The sequence below is a fragment of the Oncorhynchus clarkii genome, chromosome 29 (assembly GCF_045791955.1).
Source record: "Oncorhynchus clarkii lewisi isolate Uvic-CL-2024 chromosome 29, UVic_Ocla_1.0, whole genome shotgun sequence".
Classification (NCBI taxonomy): domain Eukaryota; kingdom Metazoa; phylum Chordata; class Actinopteri; order Salmoniformes; family Salmonidae; genus Oncorhynchus; species Oncorhynchus clarkii.
This window is the reverse complement of record NC_092175.1, coordinates 8347122-8365871: the sequence shown is the minus strand read 5'-3', so window position 1 is coordinate 8365871 and position 18750 is coordinate 8347122. Positions and strand designations below refer to the sequence as shown.

The 18750-nt window shown below is 44.0% G+C and overlaps 1 protein-coding gene across 4 annotated transcripts in view; it reads left to right on the top strand.

Annotated features, from left to right (window-relative positions):
- The first annotated feature begins 5375 nt into the window (after positions 1–5375).
- The window catches only part of LOC139388430 (myocyte-specific enhancer factor 2C-like), a 39296-nt gene continuing 25921 nt past the window's right edge, over positions 5376–18750 (top strand). For 2 of the 4 annotated variants that reach the window (XM_071135088.1, XM_071135086.1), the window contains exons 1-2: positions 5376–5650; positions 8045–8242. The gene's annotated coding sequence lies outside the window, so the exon portion shown is untranslated. Of the gene's footprint in view, positions 5651–8044; positions 8243–8325; positions 9047–18750 lie in introns of those variants that run through there. The other 2 variants (XM_071135089.1, XM_071135087.1) reach the window with 1 other exon arrangement.

Below are 18750 nucleotides of genomic sequence, written 5' to 3'. Positions count from 1 at the left end.
AGAAACGTTCTGGTAATTACCTAGAACAATTTCAACACAATTGGTACTTACAGTGCCTTTGCAAAGTATTCGGCCCCCTTGAACTTTGCGACCTTTTGCCACATTTCAGGCTTCAAACATAAAGATATAAAACTGTATTTGTTTGTGAAGAATCAACAACAAGTGGGACACAATCATGAAGTGGAACGACATTTATTGGATATTTCAAACTTTTTTAACAAATCAAAAACTTGCACGCCCAATTTTTCAGTTTTTGATTTGTTAAAAAAGTTTGAAATATCCAATAAATGTCGTTCCACTTCATGATTGTGTCCCACTTGTTGTTGATTCTTCACAAAAAAATACAGTTTTATATCTTTATGTTTGAAGCCTGAAATGTGGCAAAAGGTCGCAAAGTTCAAGGGGGCCGAATACTTTCGCAAGGCACTGTACCTGGTACCAAGTGCCACATACAGTAGTGAAGCTGGACTTGTGTCAATTAATCTAAAAGAAACCAACGCCTATTTATTACACCAATATTAGGTCATTACTGTTTTAAAAAAATCAAAGTAACTATTGGTGGACTGTTAAATGAACCATCCATTCATTCATATAATGACACGTGGCTATAGCAAGTTGCATATCTGCACAGCTATAGGAATGTACAGGTGAGAACCATGACCCCTGGCCTGACCCGGCAGGAGGATGGCCAGGATTCCACAGGAGATGGAGAATACCCCAAATTCTGCAGTAGAATACCGGTACCCAGAGTTCCACCTTAGAATGACCAGAATTTAGCTGGCTCAAAACTAGCTAGTCAACGTTTTTGTACGATATTTCACAGATGTAAGCCCAGTTCTGGAATCTCCATCGAAAGTGTTTCATTCCAGGAATAGGTTTCTAATCTTTGTCCTGGAAAATGGCCCGTATAGCCCCAGCCTATAGCCCTGTCATGTGTATCCACCTGTCGTGGCCTTGATGGCTGTTGTTCCAGTCAGTTGTTATGACTGACCCAGGATAGAACGACACTTCAAAGGTGCCCCGCTCATTGTTGAGATGCCCTCCTGCACTTAGACGTGTGTTTGGTGTGTGTGTCCCTGCTTGATTGCATGAATTGAGCTGTACTTATAAGTAAGGTTGTTTTTTTTCCAAGATATTTTCTAAACACCATTGACTGGAAGAGACGCAAGCAGCTGGTGAAGCACACATACACACACACACACACACACACACACACACACACACACACACACACACACAGAGATGTAGCATGGACTGTCAGCTATGCGCGGCAGCTTGGTAAGGGTAGATTAGTTTCCACTCGCTCATGGCTTTCACGGTAACACTATCTTCTGGGGAGTGGAGCCTCAGCCTCTACCCCACATCATCTCATATCTGGACCAAAGCCCCAGTCCCAGCCCAACCCAAACACGTAGCACAGGGCTCTCCGCTGGTCCCAGCCCAACCCTACAGGGCCCCACAGCCTAGCCCAACACAACTATAGCCCATAATCCCTGTGGCAGACCAGCTGCATTCTCCAGTGAACTAAAACATATTTAGTTAGTTGCCATTGTCTCGGTAACTGGCATTTTAAACTTTTACAGCTTGTATACTGCTGGGAGGATAATGGCATGTACTGACAGTGATATTCTTCACTGATTAATCCATTACAAGCACTACTGATTTCTGTGGCCATTGGTCACGCCCCCCCACAGAAGAGGGTAAAAGAGGGGATTTGGAAGACAGGAAACAGCAGGAGAGGATAGAGATTTTACTTTACACTGCCAGTAAACCTACAACATTGCTACACCGCAGGTTTATTACAGTTCTAGTTTGTTTGACCGTTTCATTCATAACTAAAACATAACACGGCCCATTGAATAGCCACACAAGGGTTTTCTATAGGAAAAGAACATGAAGTGCCATCCGGTCTGTGAAGGAGGCGTAACAATTTAGGGGGAACAGCCGGAACGAGGCTTGAACCAGCAACTCTATGGGAAACAATTCTCCAGCCAAAAGCAACTGAGAGGGGACAGGGGGCACACACTCGTGTGTGAGTGCAGTGTGCACGTGTGTGTGCTTGTGTATACATGTGCATGTAGGTGGGAGAGGTGTGGGTGAAAGACAAATAAGTAGTGTCAGTAGCAATAAGGCTTGTCTGAAGAGAACCAGATGTTTTGGAGAGAGCTCCAGAAAATATTATTACTGGATGAGAGACCAGCCCCTTCCTCTCCTCTGCCCGCCCCTCACACAATAACACCCATACTCTCACCTCAGATATCCCTCTCGGTTCTCTCGTCTCTCTTCATCCTTTCCGACTATCTACCACTCTTTTCTCTTCTCTCCCTTGTTATTTCTCTCTCTCCCACTCTTCACTTCCTGGAGGATGGTGGATCAGGGGCATCAGTCTGTCAGGGGCCGTCTAGTAAGTGCACGCACGCACCTGCAAACAGCCACCCACACAAGTCTGTCAGCTAACTCGTTAGAGTAATCAGATGTGTAAAGTACATAAGTAAAACTACTTTAAAGTACTACTTAAGTATCTTTCCTATTCATGTTTTTGACAACTTTGACTTCACTACATTCCTAAAGAAAATCCATAGAGTTTCCCTGACAACCAAAAGTACTTGTTACATTTTGAACGGTTAGCAGGACATGAAAATGTTTCAATTCACGCACTTATCAAGAGAACATCCCTGGTCATCCCTACTGCCTCTGATCTGGCGGGCTCACTAAACACACGTTTGTAAATTATGTCTGAGTATTGGAGTGTGCCCCTGGCTATCCGTAAATAAAAAATTAATCGTAAATTAAAAATTAAATCGTGCCGTCTGGTTTAATTACTATAAGGAATTTTTATTTTATTTTTTACTTTCGATACTTAAGTATATTTTTTGCAATTACATTTACTTTTGATACTTAAGTATACACTTTTAGACTTTTACTCAAGTAGTATTTTACTGGGTGACTTTTACTTGAGTCATTTTCTATTAAGATATCTTTACTTTTACTCAAGTATGACAATTGGGTACTTTTTCCACCACTGAGAGTAATGGCCTGAATGTGTTGATGTTTTACTATAACAACACACTGAACCTGAGCTGACTCTCAGCTAACTCTCAGACTGACAGACTTCAGGACTGCTTAGATTAAGGCTCAAACGAATCATTCACCATCTCAGGACTGTACTGTATATGAGCAGTACAATATATGGTCACTTCCAGACTGGGCCTGTGTGTGTGTGTCTGGTGAATCTGTCAAGTCAGCAGGTAGTGGCCAAGTAAAGTCAACAGTGTGGAGAAGCCATTAAACTTGTGAAGGTGTAACTTCCCATCAGCTATAGAGTAGGTTTATACCTGAGCTCTCATGCGTACAGAGATTCCTACAGCTGAGACCAATGTGCTGCCCCACTATTTGTTATCATTGTGTTTGTGTGCGTTTGTTTGCGATTTATCCTTGGTCGTCAAGAACCCACTGTATCGTCACACTAACCCTATAGGAACCTTATAGGTGTATTTAGTAGCTTCATCTTCTCTCTCCTTCCCTTCATCGGTAGTGATCTGAGAGAAGTGAGCAGGTTAAAACTAAGCCCCGGCCTAGCAGATGCTCAGTGTGTTGAAATCCGGGCCATGTTCATAGGTTTGATCTCTCTCTCTCTCTCTCTCTCTCTCTCTCTCTCTCTCTCTCTCTCTCTGTCTGGCTGTCTCTATCTATCTCTCTCTCTCTCTCTCTCTCTCTCTCTCTCTCTCTCTGTCTGGCTGTCTCTATCTCTCTCTCTCTCTCTCTCTCTCTCTGTCTGGATGTCTCTATCTCTCTCTCTCTGTCTAGCTGTCTCTATCTCGCTCTCTCTCTCTCTCTCTCTGTCTGGATCTCTCTCTCTCTCTCTGTCTGGCTGTCTATCTCTCTCTCTCTCTCTCTCTCTCTCTCTGTCTGGCTGTCTCTATCTCTCTCTCTCTCTCTGTCTGGATCTCTCTCTCTCTCTCTCTCTCTCTGTCTGGATCTCTCTCTCTCTCTCTCTCTCTCTCTCTCTCTCTCTCTCTCTCTCTCTGTCTGGCTGTCTCTATCTCTTTCTCTCTCTCTGTCTGGATCTCTCTCTCTCTCTCTCTGTCTGGATCTCTCTCTCTCTCTCTCTCTCTCTCTCTCTCTCTCTCTCTCTCTCTCTCTCTCTCTGTCTGGCTGTCTCTATCTCTCTTCCAACCCTCTTTCTCTGTAATGGGAAGAGCCATAGGCCTTTAGACCAGTAATCCTGGGCTCTTTTATGCCAAGGCCTACAAAGGCCTGAGAGTCAGTAACACACACACACACACACACACACACGCACACGCACACGCACACGCACACACACACACACACACACACACACACACACACACACACACACACACACACACACACACACACACACACACACACACACAGGCAGTGTTAGTGACACCTCACAGCTAAATATACCCAGAATGACAGAGACAGGTGACTAAACCTCGGCCTCAGACACCCAGCCAGAACGCACTGGGGAGGACAGAGGCGTCATGCACCCCAAAATCTAAGGGGCACAAAGTACGTGAGGACGACTACGTTGAAAATGTTTTCATTTTTCAAACACCTGAACCTAGAGCCATAATCATTAGGCTTAATTCTATGTAAAAAAAAAAAAAAGTTATATTTTTCTGCATGTCTAAGCGTAACTCTTGGGCTGTCTGTTTCCTCCTGACTGGTGGCTTTTCTGTTGTTGTTAAGAAACTAAATATGCTTCTCTGCATCTCCGCTCAAATCTGGGTAAAAGATTGAAAGGAATGTGAGTCTTATTATATGCACTTATTAATTGCTTGCTTTTCTGAAGTCTACCAACCTTGCCAGCAGGCATGCCAGCTAAGATAGTTAGACAAACTAGCTACTAGCTTGAGTGATATTATGAAATGATCTCTTGGTAGCTAGTAATGAGATTAGGAGATTGGGAACCTATCTGGGCTAGCTAAAGCCAACTTCATAAAATGATTATAATAATGAATAGTGTCTATTATACACATGTGGGAATTGGACATTTTTGCATATCCCAACTCCTCTTGAGACACCCTTAGAAAGTGGGGTCACGGACAGGGTCAGCCATTATCAACAGTGACCCTGGAACAATTTGGGTTGAGTGCCTTGCTCAAGGGCACATTGGCAGATTTTTCATCTTGTTGGCCCGGGTATTCAAACTAGCAACCTTTTGGTTATTGGCCAGACACTCTAACCGCTAGGCTACCTACTGCCCCAAATTGCTAGGTGGCTAGTAGAAACTATTACAGAGAAACACATTTAAAATATATATATATATATATTTTTTTTTAAAGGACAAATCTGAGGGGGCATGTGCCCCTGTGCCCACTATGGGCATGACGCCTCTGAGGGAGGTCACAGGGTGTGTGTGTGTCTGAGGGCGCTGCTGGGGGCTGGTTATGTCTCTTTCCTCTCAGTGTGCAGTTGGTAGCTTTGAGCCGAACACGGTCACCCAGGTCTCTGGGTGTTTCTCCTCTAAGCCAGCTGGTCTGGCTTTTATACCTTCTTCTCGTCCTCTTTTACTCCTCTGTTCCATTTCATCCCTTATTTTCTGAGCTAAAGGATAGAGTGATCTGACCCACAGCTGGAGCTGTAGGGAACCTTCCTGGGGAAGATAATACAAGCAGCACTGGTGAGTGTGTGTGTGTGTGTGTTTGTGTGTGTGTGTGTGTGTGTGCAAACTCTTACTGACTCATAGCTTTCAATTTAGTTTAGTTTTGGGCAGAAAGGAGTGTGTGCCACATGATCAAACAAGAGTTTGTGAGTGCGAGAGCGCATTTGAGAGTGTGTGCTGCCTATAGGAAAGTGTGTGCTGTCTATAGGAAAGTGTGTGCTGTCTATAGGAAAGTGTGTGAGCGCAATGCAAATGGACACAAAAACATAAATGTCTTCTATGGTGTTTTCTCATGGTAAGGTCAGTGGTATGGCTTCATCTGCTGACAAGAAACTATAAAGGAAAATCGAAAGGACTTGTAATGCCTCCCAAAGTCAAGCGTCTCTCACCTCTGTGTGTGGTTGGGTTCCCCTGGTCTGCCTGTCTGTCTGTGTCTGCCTGTCCGACCATAGCGAGAAGCACAGCCACAGCTGCAGTAGTCAATCAGGACTGGCCCAGGATAGAGAGAGAGAGACAAAAAGATATGAAGTTATACATTTGACCATGAAAAAAGACAAAAAGGTTGAAATTCACTCTTGTACTTTTAGCAAGCTATATAGCTCAACATTCAATGGTGGTGTTAATATACTGTATTTAAGCAAGTCTACAATGTTTTGTGGATCTGTAACGGTTGGTAATTGGCCCTCCATCTTGGCTCTCCCTGCCCCTCCCCCATCACCTCTCTGACTGGCCTATGATCTCTGACCTCTGTTCCTTTGATACTTAAACTTTGTTTCTAGGTTACTTCTAGCTTTATTCCTAATAACCTTGAACAAATGCATCTTGTTATAAAACTGGTCTTTCAGTCATAACCATGGCTGACAGTCTACTGTGTGGTGCAGTACAGTAGGTTGACTGTATTTACCATAAGTAGCCTTTAGCTTGTGGTCTCTTGCGTCGTTACGGTCCCTTGCGTCCTAACAGTCTCTTGGTCATATTCGTATAATGTGTTATGTCACATCTCTGACAGACAGGGTTTGTGGTGTAGATTCTAGATGCCAAACTACTGTATACAATAAACTGCAACAATTCCATGGCTAATGTTAGTCACAGTCTGCCTGGCTGTCACTGTTGTTCAGCGTGTCCGTACTGAAATTCTGGAGTGAATCAGAGCTTAAAATATCTCTGGTGGTACTGCCCTAACACTGCCATACACCCTGGCCTCAGAACCAGGGACAGCTGTGTCTGAGGGAGCTACATGCCACATACACATGAGTGTTTGTGTCTATGAGGGAAGGGATGGAGGAGTGAATATGCTTCTAACCTTTATTTAACTAGGCAAGTCAGTTAAGAACAAATTCTTATTTTCAATGACGGCCTACCTCGGCCAAACCCGGACGACACTGGGCCAATTGTGCCGCCGCCCTGCGGGACTCCCAATCACGGCCAGTTATGATCCATCCTGGAATCGAAGTAGGGTGTCTGTAGTGACACCTCAAGCACCGAGACGCAGTTCCTTAGCCCGCTGCGCCACTCGGGAGCCCCTTCAAAGCATGAAAGCATTCTTTGAAATATCTCCACATATTATACTGAGTTTGTAGAGGCATACTTTCATTGTTGTAAAAAAAATAATAATAATCTACCGGGATTACTGTGCCTTTGTTGTTCAGAGGCCTGTCTCACATGAATAACAGGCAGATAACATTGTGCGTGTCAGCCTGAGCGATGGGAGTGACAGGGAACGATGACAGCAGGCTTGTCAGGTGAGATGCCTACAAACGCAGCAGCATCCTTTCCCGGGGTGTATAGTCCCCACAGTGGCAGAACGACGACTACTGCGCAGCTGTTTTGCCTGTAACACGACAAAAGGTTAAGGCTCACCCATTATACATAGCAGGGGTAACATACTGGGCGTTCCACTAGACCACCAACAACCAAACTAGACCCCCATGAGACACACACTACAGGAACACATGTGCAGTGAAAACACTCCCCAGAGATGGACTATTTGCTTTTGTGTACAGTATATGTGTGCAGGTGTGGGCAAGTGTTTGTATGGGTGTGTGTGTGTGCGTGTCGGTGTGTGAGCTGCAGAGTGGGTTAGAGCAGAGAGAAATAGTCCCCCGCTATAGAGTTGTAGGACATTTCGTAAGTCCATCCACCCATCCAAAACTGCACCGTACTGGTAAACAGGTGCAGTTCCAAGAGCTTCCACTGCAGTGCACCAGTGAGCTACAGACCAACACTTCAAACTTTCTGTTTGCCCTGTGTATTCTAGGGAAGGGATAGTGTATTACTCTGAAAATGTACATTCATTTGAGTTTAATAACCTGTTTTAAGATTAAAATCAGGTGTGTGTGTGTGTTAACTTCATCTTAATCTGTTCTATTAGAACCAGCTTCAGTCTCATAGTCTCTCTCCGGTCTCTCCCAGGTGCTCTGTAAACCAATGGACCCGAGGCCCTTAGAGACCACCCTGATGAAACACTCAGACACAGACTGACTGACACAGATGAGAGAGAGATTGAGATAAAGCCAGAAGGGGAGAGAGAGAACCGAAACCTGAAACGCATGCAGGAGGATCTGGGGCTGAAGCTTTGACAGAACAGAAGGAAGTGCAAGTAATTGACTGGTAAGATATCCACGTTTTCACTGCTTAACCAGACAGGAAATGTAGTCTTCTATACTAGGACTAGGGTGGTTTATTTATTTGGCACATATGTTGACTGAACAAACTTCAGACAGATAGGCTGTGTGTGTGTGTGTGTGTGTGTGTGTGTGTGTGTGTGTGTGTGTGTGTGTGTGTGTGTGTGTGTGTGTGTGTGTGTGTGTGTGTGTGTGTGTGTGTGTGCGTGTGTGTGTGCACCCGCTAGGGCCTTCAAACGTGTTCATGGATTTGATGGATTAGAGAGAGAGAGAGAGAGAGAGAGAGAGAGAGAGAGAGAGAGAGAGAGAGAGAGAGAGAGAGAGAGAGAGAGAGAGAGAGAGAGAGAGAGAGAGAGAGAGAGAGAGAAAGAGAGAGAGGAAGAGAGAGCGATCGATCAAAGTGTGTCTATGGGCACATCACCGACGGGAAACAAACATTAGCGGTATTATCCCCCTTTCCTTCCCCTCCTCCGTTCCTTCACCGGGCAAATCACTCACTCACACTGAGAGACTGCGTAGCACGACTCCCTTCCTCTTCATTTCAAATCTGGAGTGGAGAATAGAGTTTCAATGTTTCCAGTTGCCATTTCCATCACTGTGTTCGTATGATTAAAAGTAGGCTATTGCCATTCTGGATTTAAAGCGAATTCGTTTGTCTAACGGGGCTCTTTACACGAAGACTTTTCTGCTGTACTGTATTCGGACAAGGCTCGTGAAAACGCCTGCGTAAACGGACACTGATATCGGACAGAGCAGCCTCATGAGGAGCAGGCTACAGTAAGTGAGTCCGGTGAGTTAATTCATTATATTCACTTTGAAAGTTTACAGTTGGGACAGTTTGTGCTGTTGGCAGAATACGCACAGTGTTTGCGCTCCGAACTCGACCATAAACGCGCGTAGTCATATAATTGAATAGATGTGTTATACTCAGAGAGTATACAACAGCCCAGTGAGAGAGATGTGAATTGTATAGTCGGATTTGTTTATTTTTCTTAAATATTTTAAGTATTGTGTTCATGTCAATTTAAAGTTGATTGAGGTCAATACTTTAGGTGTTTGTGAATGAATCTCAGACCTGTTAGAGAAAGTGAAATGTGTAGCACTGATGGAGAAATTCAGTATCTTTAAAGTCATTTTGAGAAAATAAAATACTAGTGTATAATATTTTCTAGTGTAGTAATACAAGTGAGGGGGCCTGTGCCAACAGTGTCACTGGGTATTATGACCCTGATCCCAGGCTAGAGCAGTGCACAGTATGTGGCCTTGAGGGGTGTGTTCTCCAGCTCTGCCCCCTGGTCCAGCTGGAGAGCTACAGTGTGTGCAGGCTTTAGTTCCATCCCAGCACTAAAACACCTGATACTTGGCTCCTGTCCCCTGGATAAGCCTCTAGTTTCTGTTCTGGCTCTCCCATTAAGTCAGAGAGAGCAGGCAGTTTACAAGTGGATTACAGACTAAAGGCTAGCCTCACCTGGCTGCCACATCTCAGCTTTCTGAACCAACACATGGCTGGGAGTGGGAACACATGACTGGTCAGGGCTGCACAATGGAGGCTCTGGAGTTCCGCAGTCCTGACAGTTTGCATTTCTTGCTGCCATTCTACTTGATCAGTTGTACTGATTGACTGGAATTTAACGAGGTAGAAAACCAGCAAACACCTTGAGCCTCCCTCCTCTCTTAAGACCTGAAGAATTCACAACCCAAACTGTAGTTTATTTAAAAGCATATTGCAGAGGATTTGCTGGGTGGTCCCCATGCGGGCCTTAACTCTGACATGTCTGAATTTTGCCCGAACACTTGTTTTCTAGTGAGTACAGTGTCATCTGCCACCTTGGTAAACAACTTGCTTACTGTGTGGTGTTGCATCCACCATCCTCCAGTTAGAGAGTCTACATCCACCATTCTCCAGTTAGGGAGTCTATATCCACCATCCTCTAGTTAGGGAGTCTACATCCACCATCCTCCAGTTAGAGAGTCTACATCCACCATCCTCCAGTTAGAGAGTCTATATCCACCATCCTCTAGTTAGGGAGTCTACATCCACCATTCTCCAGTTAGAGAGTCTACATCCACCATTCTCCAGTTAGGGAGTCTATATCCACCATCCTCCAGTTAGAGAGTCTATATCCACCATCCTCTAGTTAGGGAGTCTACATCCACCATTCTCCAGTTAGAGAGTCTACATCCACCATTCTCCAGTTAGGGAGTCTATATCCACCATCCTCTAGTTAGGGAGTCTACATCCACCATTCTCCAGTTAGAGAGTCTACATCCACCATTCTCCAGTTAGGGAGTCTATATCCACCATCCTCCAGTTAGGGAGTCTACATCCACCATCCTCCAGTTAGAGAGTCTATATCCACCATTCTCCAGTTAGAGAGTCTATATCCACCATCCTCCAGTTAGGGAGTCTACATCCACCATCCTCCAGTTAGGGAGTCTACATCCACCATTCTCCAGTTAGAGAGTCTACATCCACCATCCTCCAGTTAGAGAGTCTATATCCACCATCCTCTAGTTAGGGAGTCTATATCCACCATCCTCTAGTTAGAGAGTCTACATCCACCATTCTCCAGTTAGGGAGTCTACATCCACCATTCTCCAGTTAGGGAGTCTACATCCACCATTCTCCAGTTAGAGAGTCTATATCCACCATCCTCCAGTTAGGGAGTCTACATCCACCATCCTACAGTTAGGGAGTCTAATACAGAGTCTTTGTCTGCTGGTTGCCTGTAGCTACTGTAGTGTTAATCAGAACCCCCCCTCCCCCTAGTCTAGTCTAGTCGGAAATATTTATAATGAGTCATGTGCCCATAGAGGAGAATGGTGGTGGTGGGGTTACAGCATCTACTGGCCAGCTTGGTAGAGCTGTAGGACACCGATCCAAGTCATGTCCCTTTTACTTGTTATTTTCCTCCTGACAAGATGATAGAGGAACTACGTTGTTTTCTTTGAAATTATATGCGGTGCTCGTAGCGCCGTGATGAGGTCCACGCAGGCTCTATGTCTGGGGGCTTCCATACACGCCTTTGAGACTCGTCTATGTGCACTCCTCCGCCCCCAGCCCTCTACCCCTCCCGTTCCCTATCTACCCCCTGCCCGGCACCCATCCGTCTACCCCCCACTACCCCTGCCCCTCTGACACTGGCATGTAGGTTGTCCTGCCAAGATATACAAGGGCATTGCCACCCCAGCACCCACTGCCTGTCGCTCTCGCTCTATCCAGCCTCAAAATACACACTTACACCTTCTGTCTACCCTGTCTATCTATTGGACTGTGTGTCTCTGGTCCAGGGATGGACTGGGATACAAAAAAAACACCCAGTGATTTCTAATACCCCAGCCCATTTGTTTCCTTTAGGACCTCATTATTAGCCTAATAATGATAATTCTATGCAAACAAACACTCCAATTTAGATCAGCCCACTGGCATTTGCCTGAACCGCCCGTCTGTTTCTGTTTGGTCCTTCTGTCTGTCCATCTCTTTCCCCAGAATACACACACGTACGCAGCATGGGGGTAAATGAGGACTCTGAATCATCCCTCTACATAGAGAAAGGCCCATCTTTGGCACACTGCGATGGTGTGTTTTTAAGTTTGTGACAGAGAAGGGGTACCGTGATTGTTGTGAGAGTGGGCGTTGAGAGGGTGTTAGGGGAAAATAGGGAGTCTGTTATGTGTCCATCTCTTTTCTCTAGTTCCACTGGCTATGTCTGTTTCTGTCTCTCTCTGTCTTAGTGTGAACTAGATACAGGCCGCTCTGCTTTGTTTTGGGGTAAAAAGTTCATTATTTTATTTTTGGAGCCCCGCTGGTTACGTGTAAGCTATTTATAGATGAGGAAATGTGTGTGTGTGTGTGTGTGGAAGAAGGAATCGGGTGGAAGCCTGCCATCTTCCCGGTTTGGTTTACAGGTGGGCTCTACATCATGTTGTCTTAGAGGGAACACACATGCTGGGAGAAAAAAATCTAGCAAACACACACAAGCACACACACAGTGTTTAGGTCAAAAGCAAGCTTCCCTCGAAAGCAGAACTCCATGCTCAGTATCAACACCCACAGTTTATATAATTCGGAGTTGACTCAACAAGGAATGTTCTATATTTACTCAAAAGCAGAGGAGTATGGTGTTTCCTGAAACAGCCTCACTATCTGCATGACTGACTGACTAAATGAATGAGAGCACAGAAGTAATGTGTCCTGTTTGGCATGTTGGGCCTTGTTTTGATTGGACATTATGCCCTAGCTAGCTTGATTATATCTGGTGCTGACATATACTGTATAGAAGATCTGTGTTTGAAATATGCCTTTCTTGGTCAGTTTACTGAGGAGTTAGGAGGAGTACTTACTGTACAGATCAGGCTCTATTCTCCTCTAGCTAGGGATGGGGGTACGTTGGTGCTATCACCATGTTATTACATATCACATCATCTCTGATCTCCACATGGGCATAAGGGATAGGGGATAGGGGTTTGGGATGCTACACTACACAAACAAAAGTATGTGGACACATGCGCGTCGAACATCTCATCTTCTAAAATCATGGGCATTAATATGGAGTTGGTCCACCCCTTTGCTGCGATAACAGCCTCCACTCTTCTGGGAAGGCTAGATCTCTCAAACTCAACTCTGGACCTTGAAGCCAGTTCCACTGCATTTTTTTCATTGTTCCCCTCTAATTAGGGACTGATTTAGACCTGGCACACCAGGTGTGTGCAATTAATTATCAGATAGAACAGAAAACCAGCAGGCTCTGAAACTCGTAGGGTAACGGTTGTTGGACCATTGTTGTGTGTACTTGCTTCCTTTCAGGCACAATAGCATTAGTGAGGTTGGACACTGATGTTGAGTGATTAGGCCTGGCTCGCAGTCGGCGTTCCAATTCATCCCCAAAGTGTTCGATGGGGTTGAGGTCAGGGCTCTGTGCAGGCCAGTCGATTTCTTCCACACCGATCTCGACAAACCATTTCTGTATGGACCTCGCTTTGTGCACAGGGGCATTGTCATACTGAAAAAGGAAAGAGTCTTCCCCAAACTGTTGCCACGAAGTTGGAAGCCCAGAATCGTCTAGAATGTCATTGTATGCTGTACTGTTAAGATTTTCCTTCACTGGGACTAAGGGGCCTAGCCCGAACCATGAACAACAGCCCCAGACCATTATTCCTCCTACACCAAACTTTACAGTTGGCACTATGCATTGGGGCAGGTAGCGTTATCCTGGCATCCGCCAAACCCAGATTAGTCCGTTGGAATAACAGATGGTGAAGCGTGATTCATCACTCCAGAGAACGTGTTTCCACTGCTTCAGAGTCCAATGGCGGCGAGCTTTACACCACTCCAGCCGATACTTGGCATTGCGCATGGTGATTTTTAGGCTTGTGTGTGGCTGCTCGGCCATGGAAACCAATTTAATGAAGCTTCTGATGAACAGTTATTGTGCTGACGTTGCTTCCAGAAGCCGTTTGGAACTCGGTAGTGAGTGTTGCAACCAAGAACAGACAATTTTTACGTGCTATACGCTTCAGCACTCGGTTGGTCCCATTTTCTGAGCTTGTGTGACCTACCACTTCGTGGCTGGGCCGTTGTTGCTCCTAGACATGTCCACTTCACAATAACAGCACTTACAGTTGACTGGGGCAGCTCTAGCAGGGCATAAATTGTAGGGAATGTGCCATCCTATGACGGTGCCATGTTGAAAGTCACTGACCTTTTCAGCAAGGCCATTCTTCTGCCAATGTTTGTCTATGGAGATTGCATGGCGATATGCTCGATTTTATCCACCTGTCAGCAATGGGTGTGGCTGAAATAGCCGAATCCACAAATTTGATGTGGTGTCCATATACTTTTGTATATATAGTGTATGTTGTGTAGCGTGATAGGGAGTTTTGATGACAGCCCGGTTACCAGTCTGTTTCTGCTTTCCCTCATGAACAAGTACTACTGAATTACTACTCATCACTACTACACAAAATCTACCGGTTTTAGTACTTGATTGTTATTGAGATGTGTAGTAAACCAGTAGTGATTTATGTATTCATTGAAGTAGTAATAAATTATGAATTGGAATGTTTCGCTACTGGTGAACACTACATATTTCCTACTCAAATCACAACATAATTCTCCCTTAATGTGTAACTACTGAGCTTTTGGGTATCTACTACTTAAAACCTACACATACCTACACAATTCCTCCATGTTCACTATTGAATTCCTACCCATTGCTGCTGTCTGCATACTCAATCCATATTGAGTTACTACTACCAGTGCCATCTGTGCGTGTGGTGTTGTATCACTACTGAAGTGATCCTGATCCTTAATCATTTTCTACATAAATCCTTTGGAATGACTATTTAAAACATGTGACTACTGTTTACCCATTCAAAATCGCTCCATGTTATTTCCTCACGTTTCTAACTGTAAGTTATATCCCCAAACAAGCAATAATAAGCTCATGCAAACTTTATTGCAATTTGTTTTGATTAAATGAATGACATATTCAATGACATATTTACACTTATTTTGCTCTACACTTATTTTCCCCACCATGTAACCTTTTTAGAAAATAACGACAAGGGACAAGAGACGACCAATTCTAAGCCATTATCAATCATTGGCTAACAGAGGTCACATAAAGACAACACAGAAAAAAACATCTGATAATTTTTTTTTAATCTTACTAACAATGGCCTCCAGTCTTCTTATGTCAAGGGGCTCCTTGGCAACAAGTCGAAAGAGGTAAGTAGAATGGGTAAGTACACGATAAGAACATACTGTGCATTTGCATACGAACACACTCGTCAGCTAGCATGACGAAAACAGAGTCGACATAGCTACAATTCAATGGGGCTAGTGAACAGGTAGGCTAAACTCAATACACCTCTATGACGCTGGCTAACGGCTAAGAGCGTTTTGGCTAGAAATCTTTTTGATGTTGTCAAACGGCTGAACAATGACGTGAAGGTATTCGTGAAAGTAGTCATAAAGGGAAGTTGAATTTACAGATGGTGCCAGCGTAAGGTCTATGAAAGACAGGATGACGGAGGATGGAAGGTGATTGTCAAAAACAGTAAACAGTAACGACAACCAACTACCTCCTGTTTTGTCTTCTTCTGCAGTCCCGAAAAGTCGGTGTAGTCTGGCTGTGGTGTTATGATACGTCAGGTAATAAAAACTCTACCTGATGACTGTTGAATAGCCTGTGTAGTAAAGCTGTAGTGCTTTGACTACCTATTTACTACCAACGTCAAGTAACCTGATTACCCACTGGAAACACTACTGTCTTCCTACTGAACACCACACAGCTCTACTCATCTAGGGTAGTGCATAAAGTACGCATTCACTACTCAGTCTCTACTCATTCACTACTCAGTCTCTACTCATTCACTACTCAGTCTCTACGCATTCACTACTCAGTCTCTACTCAGTCTCTACTCAGTCTCTACTCAGTCTCTACGCATTCACTACTCAGTCTCTACTCAGTCTCTACTCAGTCTCTACTCAGTCTCTACGCATTCACTACTCAGTCTCTACTCAGTCTCTACTCAGTCTCTACTCATTCACTACTCAGTCTCTACTCAGTCTCTACATTGTCACTACAGCACAAATAAGTTTGGTGTAGTAATTCTGTAGGGCTTTTTCATGAGAGTTAGCCAACTCTCTACTCGTCATCTTGTCATTGACAAGCCTGATCCCTTTCTCTCTTTCCCCTTCCATTCTCCTTCAGCCTTGCCTCTGACTGTAAGCTGGGAACCGTGTGTGTGTGTGTGTGTGTGTGTGTTGGACGCTATAAACCATGTGTGCTCTGCCTGTGTCTAGCTACTTAAGACAAGCTTAAAGAACCTATAGGCCAGGGAGTTGAGGGATAGAAAGTATATTGAAAGCAGGTGCTTCCTTCCACACAGGTGTGGTTCCTGAGTTAATTAAGCAATTAGCATCCCATCATGCATAGGGTCATGTATAATAATGCCCAGTTACCTATCATCTTCGCTACTATGTTAAGAAGAAGATATCTCAGGGACTTTGAAAGATGCATCTCAAAGGTGTGTGTGTGTGTGTGTGTGTGTGTGTGTGTGTGTGTGTGTGTGTGTGTGTGTGTCAGACGACACCAGATCTCAATTCAACACTAATGGGAGATTCTAGAGCGGTGTCTGAGACAGTGTTTTCCACCACCATCAACAAAACACCCACACAAACACCCCATCACCATCAACAAAACACACACACACACAAGCACACACCCACTCATGCACACAAACGCTCACACACATTCACACACACAAGGGCTGGGCATTGCCAGGGACCTCACGATACGATATTTATCACAATACTTAGTTGCCAATACAATAAGTATAGCCATTCGCATTACTCTATATGTATTAGGATTCGATACTGTGATTGTATTGCAGTTTTGTGTTCCAAACATATTGCTTACTATATGTCTGCTGCACAAGACAGACACATGAGAAAATGAGTTTTGAACGGTCAGGAAAATAAAGTGCTGAAAATGTTGGGTCACTATTTATAAAGAAGACGGAGAACAAGTTATAAGATGAAAAATACCTACAGTAGCAAAAAATAAATATATATATATGTGTGTGTGTTTACACTACCAGTCAAAAGTTTGGACACACCCACTCATTCAAGGGTTTTTCTATATTTTTACATTGTAGAATAATAGTGAAGATGTTAAAACTATGAGATAACACATATGGAATCATGTGGTAACCAAAAAAGTGCTAAACCAACCAAAATATATTTAATATTTTTGATTCTTCAAAGTAGCCACCCTTTGCCTTGATGACAGCTTTGCACACTCTTGGCATTGTCTCAACCAGCTTCACCTGGAATGCTTTTCCAACAGTCTTGAAGGAGTTCCCTCATATGCTGAGCACTTGTTGACTGCTTTTCCTTCACTCTGCAGTCCAATTCATCCCAAACCATCTCAATTGTGTTGAGGTCGGGTGATTGTGGAGGCCAGTTCATCAGATGCAGCACTCCATCACTCTCCTTGGTCAAATAGCCCTTACACAGCCTGGAGGTGTGTTGGGTCATTGTCCTGTTGGAAAAGGGTGAAGTGTGCCTTGAATTTTAAACAAATCACTGACAGTGTCACCAGCAAAACACTCCCACAGCATCACACCTCTTCCTCCATGCTTCACAGTGGGAACCACACATACGGAGATCATCCGTTCACCTACTCTGCGTCTCACTAAGACACGGCAGTTGGAACCAAAAACCTCACATTTTGACTCATCAGGCCAAATGACAGATTTCTACCGGTCTAATGTCCATTGCTTGTGTTTTTGTTAGTCCAAGCAAGTCTCTTCTTCTTATTGGTGTCCTTTAGTAGTGGTTTCTTTACACAACTCAACCATGTTTGCCTGATTCACGCAGTCTCCTCTGAACAGTTGATGTTGAGATGTGTCTGTTACTTGATCTCTGTGAAGCATTTATTTGGGCTGCAATTTCTGAGGCTGGTAACTCTAATGAACTTATTCTCTGCAGCAGAGGTAACTCTGGGTTTTCCTTTCCTGTGGTGGTCCTCGTGAGAGCCAGTTTCATCATAGCCCTTGATGGTTTTTGCGACTGCATTTGAAGAAACTTTGAAAGTTCTTGATTGACTGACCCTTCATGTCTTAAAGTAATGATGGACTGTCGTTTCTCTTTGCTTATTTGAGCTGTTCTTGCCATAATATGGACTTGGTCTTTTACCAAATATACCACCCCTACCTTGTCACAAAACAACTGATTGGCTCAAACATATTAAGAAGGAAAGAAATTACACAAATTCACTTTTAACATGGCACACCTGTTAATTGAAATGCATTCCATGTGACTACCTCATGAAGCTGGTTGAGAGAATGCCAAAGCTGAGTGGGAAAATCTGTCATCAAGGCCAAAAGTGGCTACTTTATTTTGATTTGACACTTTTTCGCTTACTACATGATTCCATATGTGATATTTCATAGTTTTGATGCCTTCACTATTATTCTACAATGTAGAAAATAGCAAAAATAAAGAAACTGAGTAGGTCTGTCCAAACTTCTGAACGGCACTGTATATAAATATATATATATTTTTTTTTTACAAATCGACACTTAAGAGTAGCAATACATTATTATCCAAAAATAAGATTGAGATATGTCACTGTATAGATGTTTTCACCCGTAACAGACACACACACACACACACGTTCACATACAGTACATCAATGGGGTAGAGCTTCCTGCCATCCAGGGCACTTATACTAGGCGGTGTATGAGGAAGGCCCGGAAAATTGCCAATGACTTTAGCCACCCCAGCAATGGACTGTCACCCCACTACCGTTTGGTTAACGGTACCGGAGCATCATGTCTCGGACCAACAGGCTCTGAGATAGTTTCTATCTCCAAGCAATAAGACTGTTGAACTGCTAACCGATGGCTGCTCAATCCCATCCACAGACTATCTGCACTGACTTTATACACAATCTCAAGTCTCTATCCACACATTCACATACT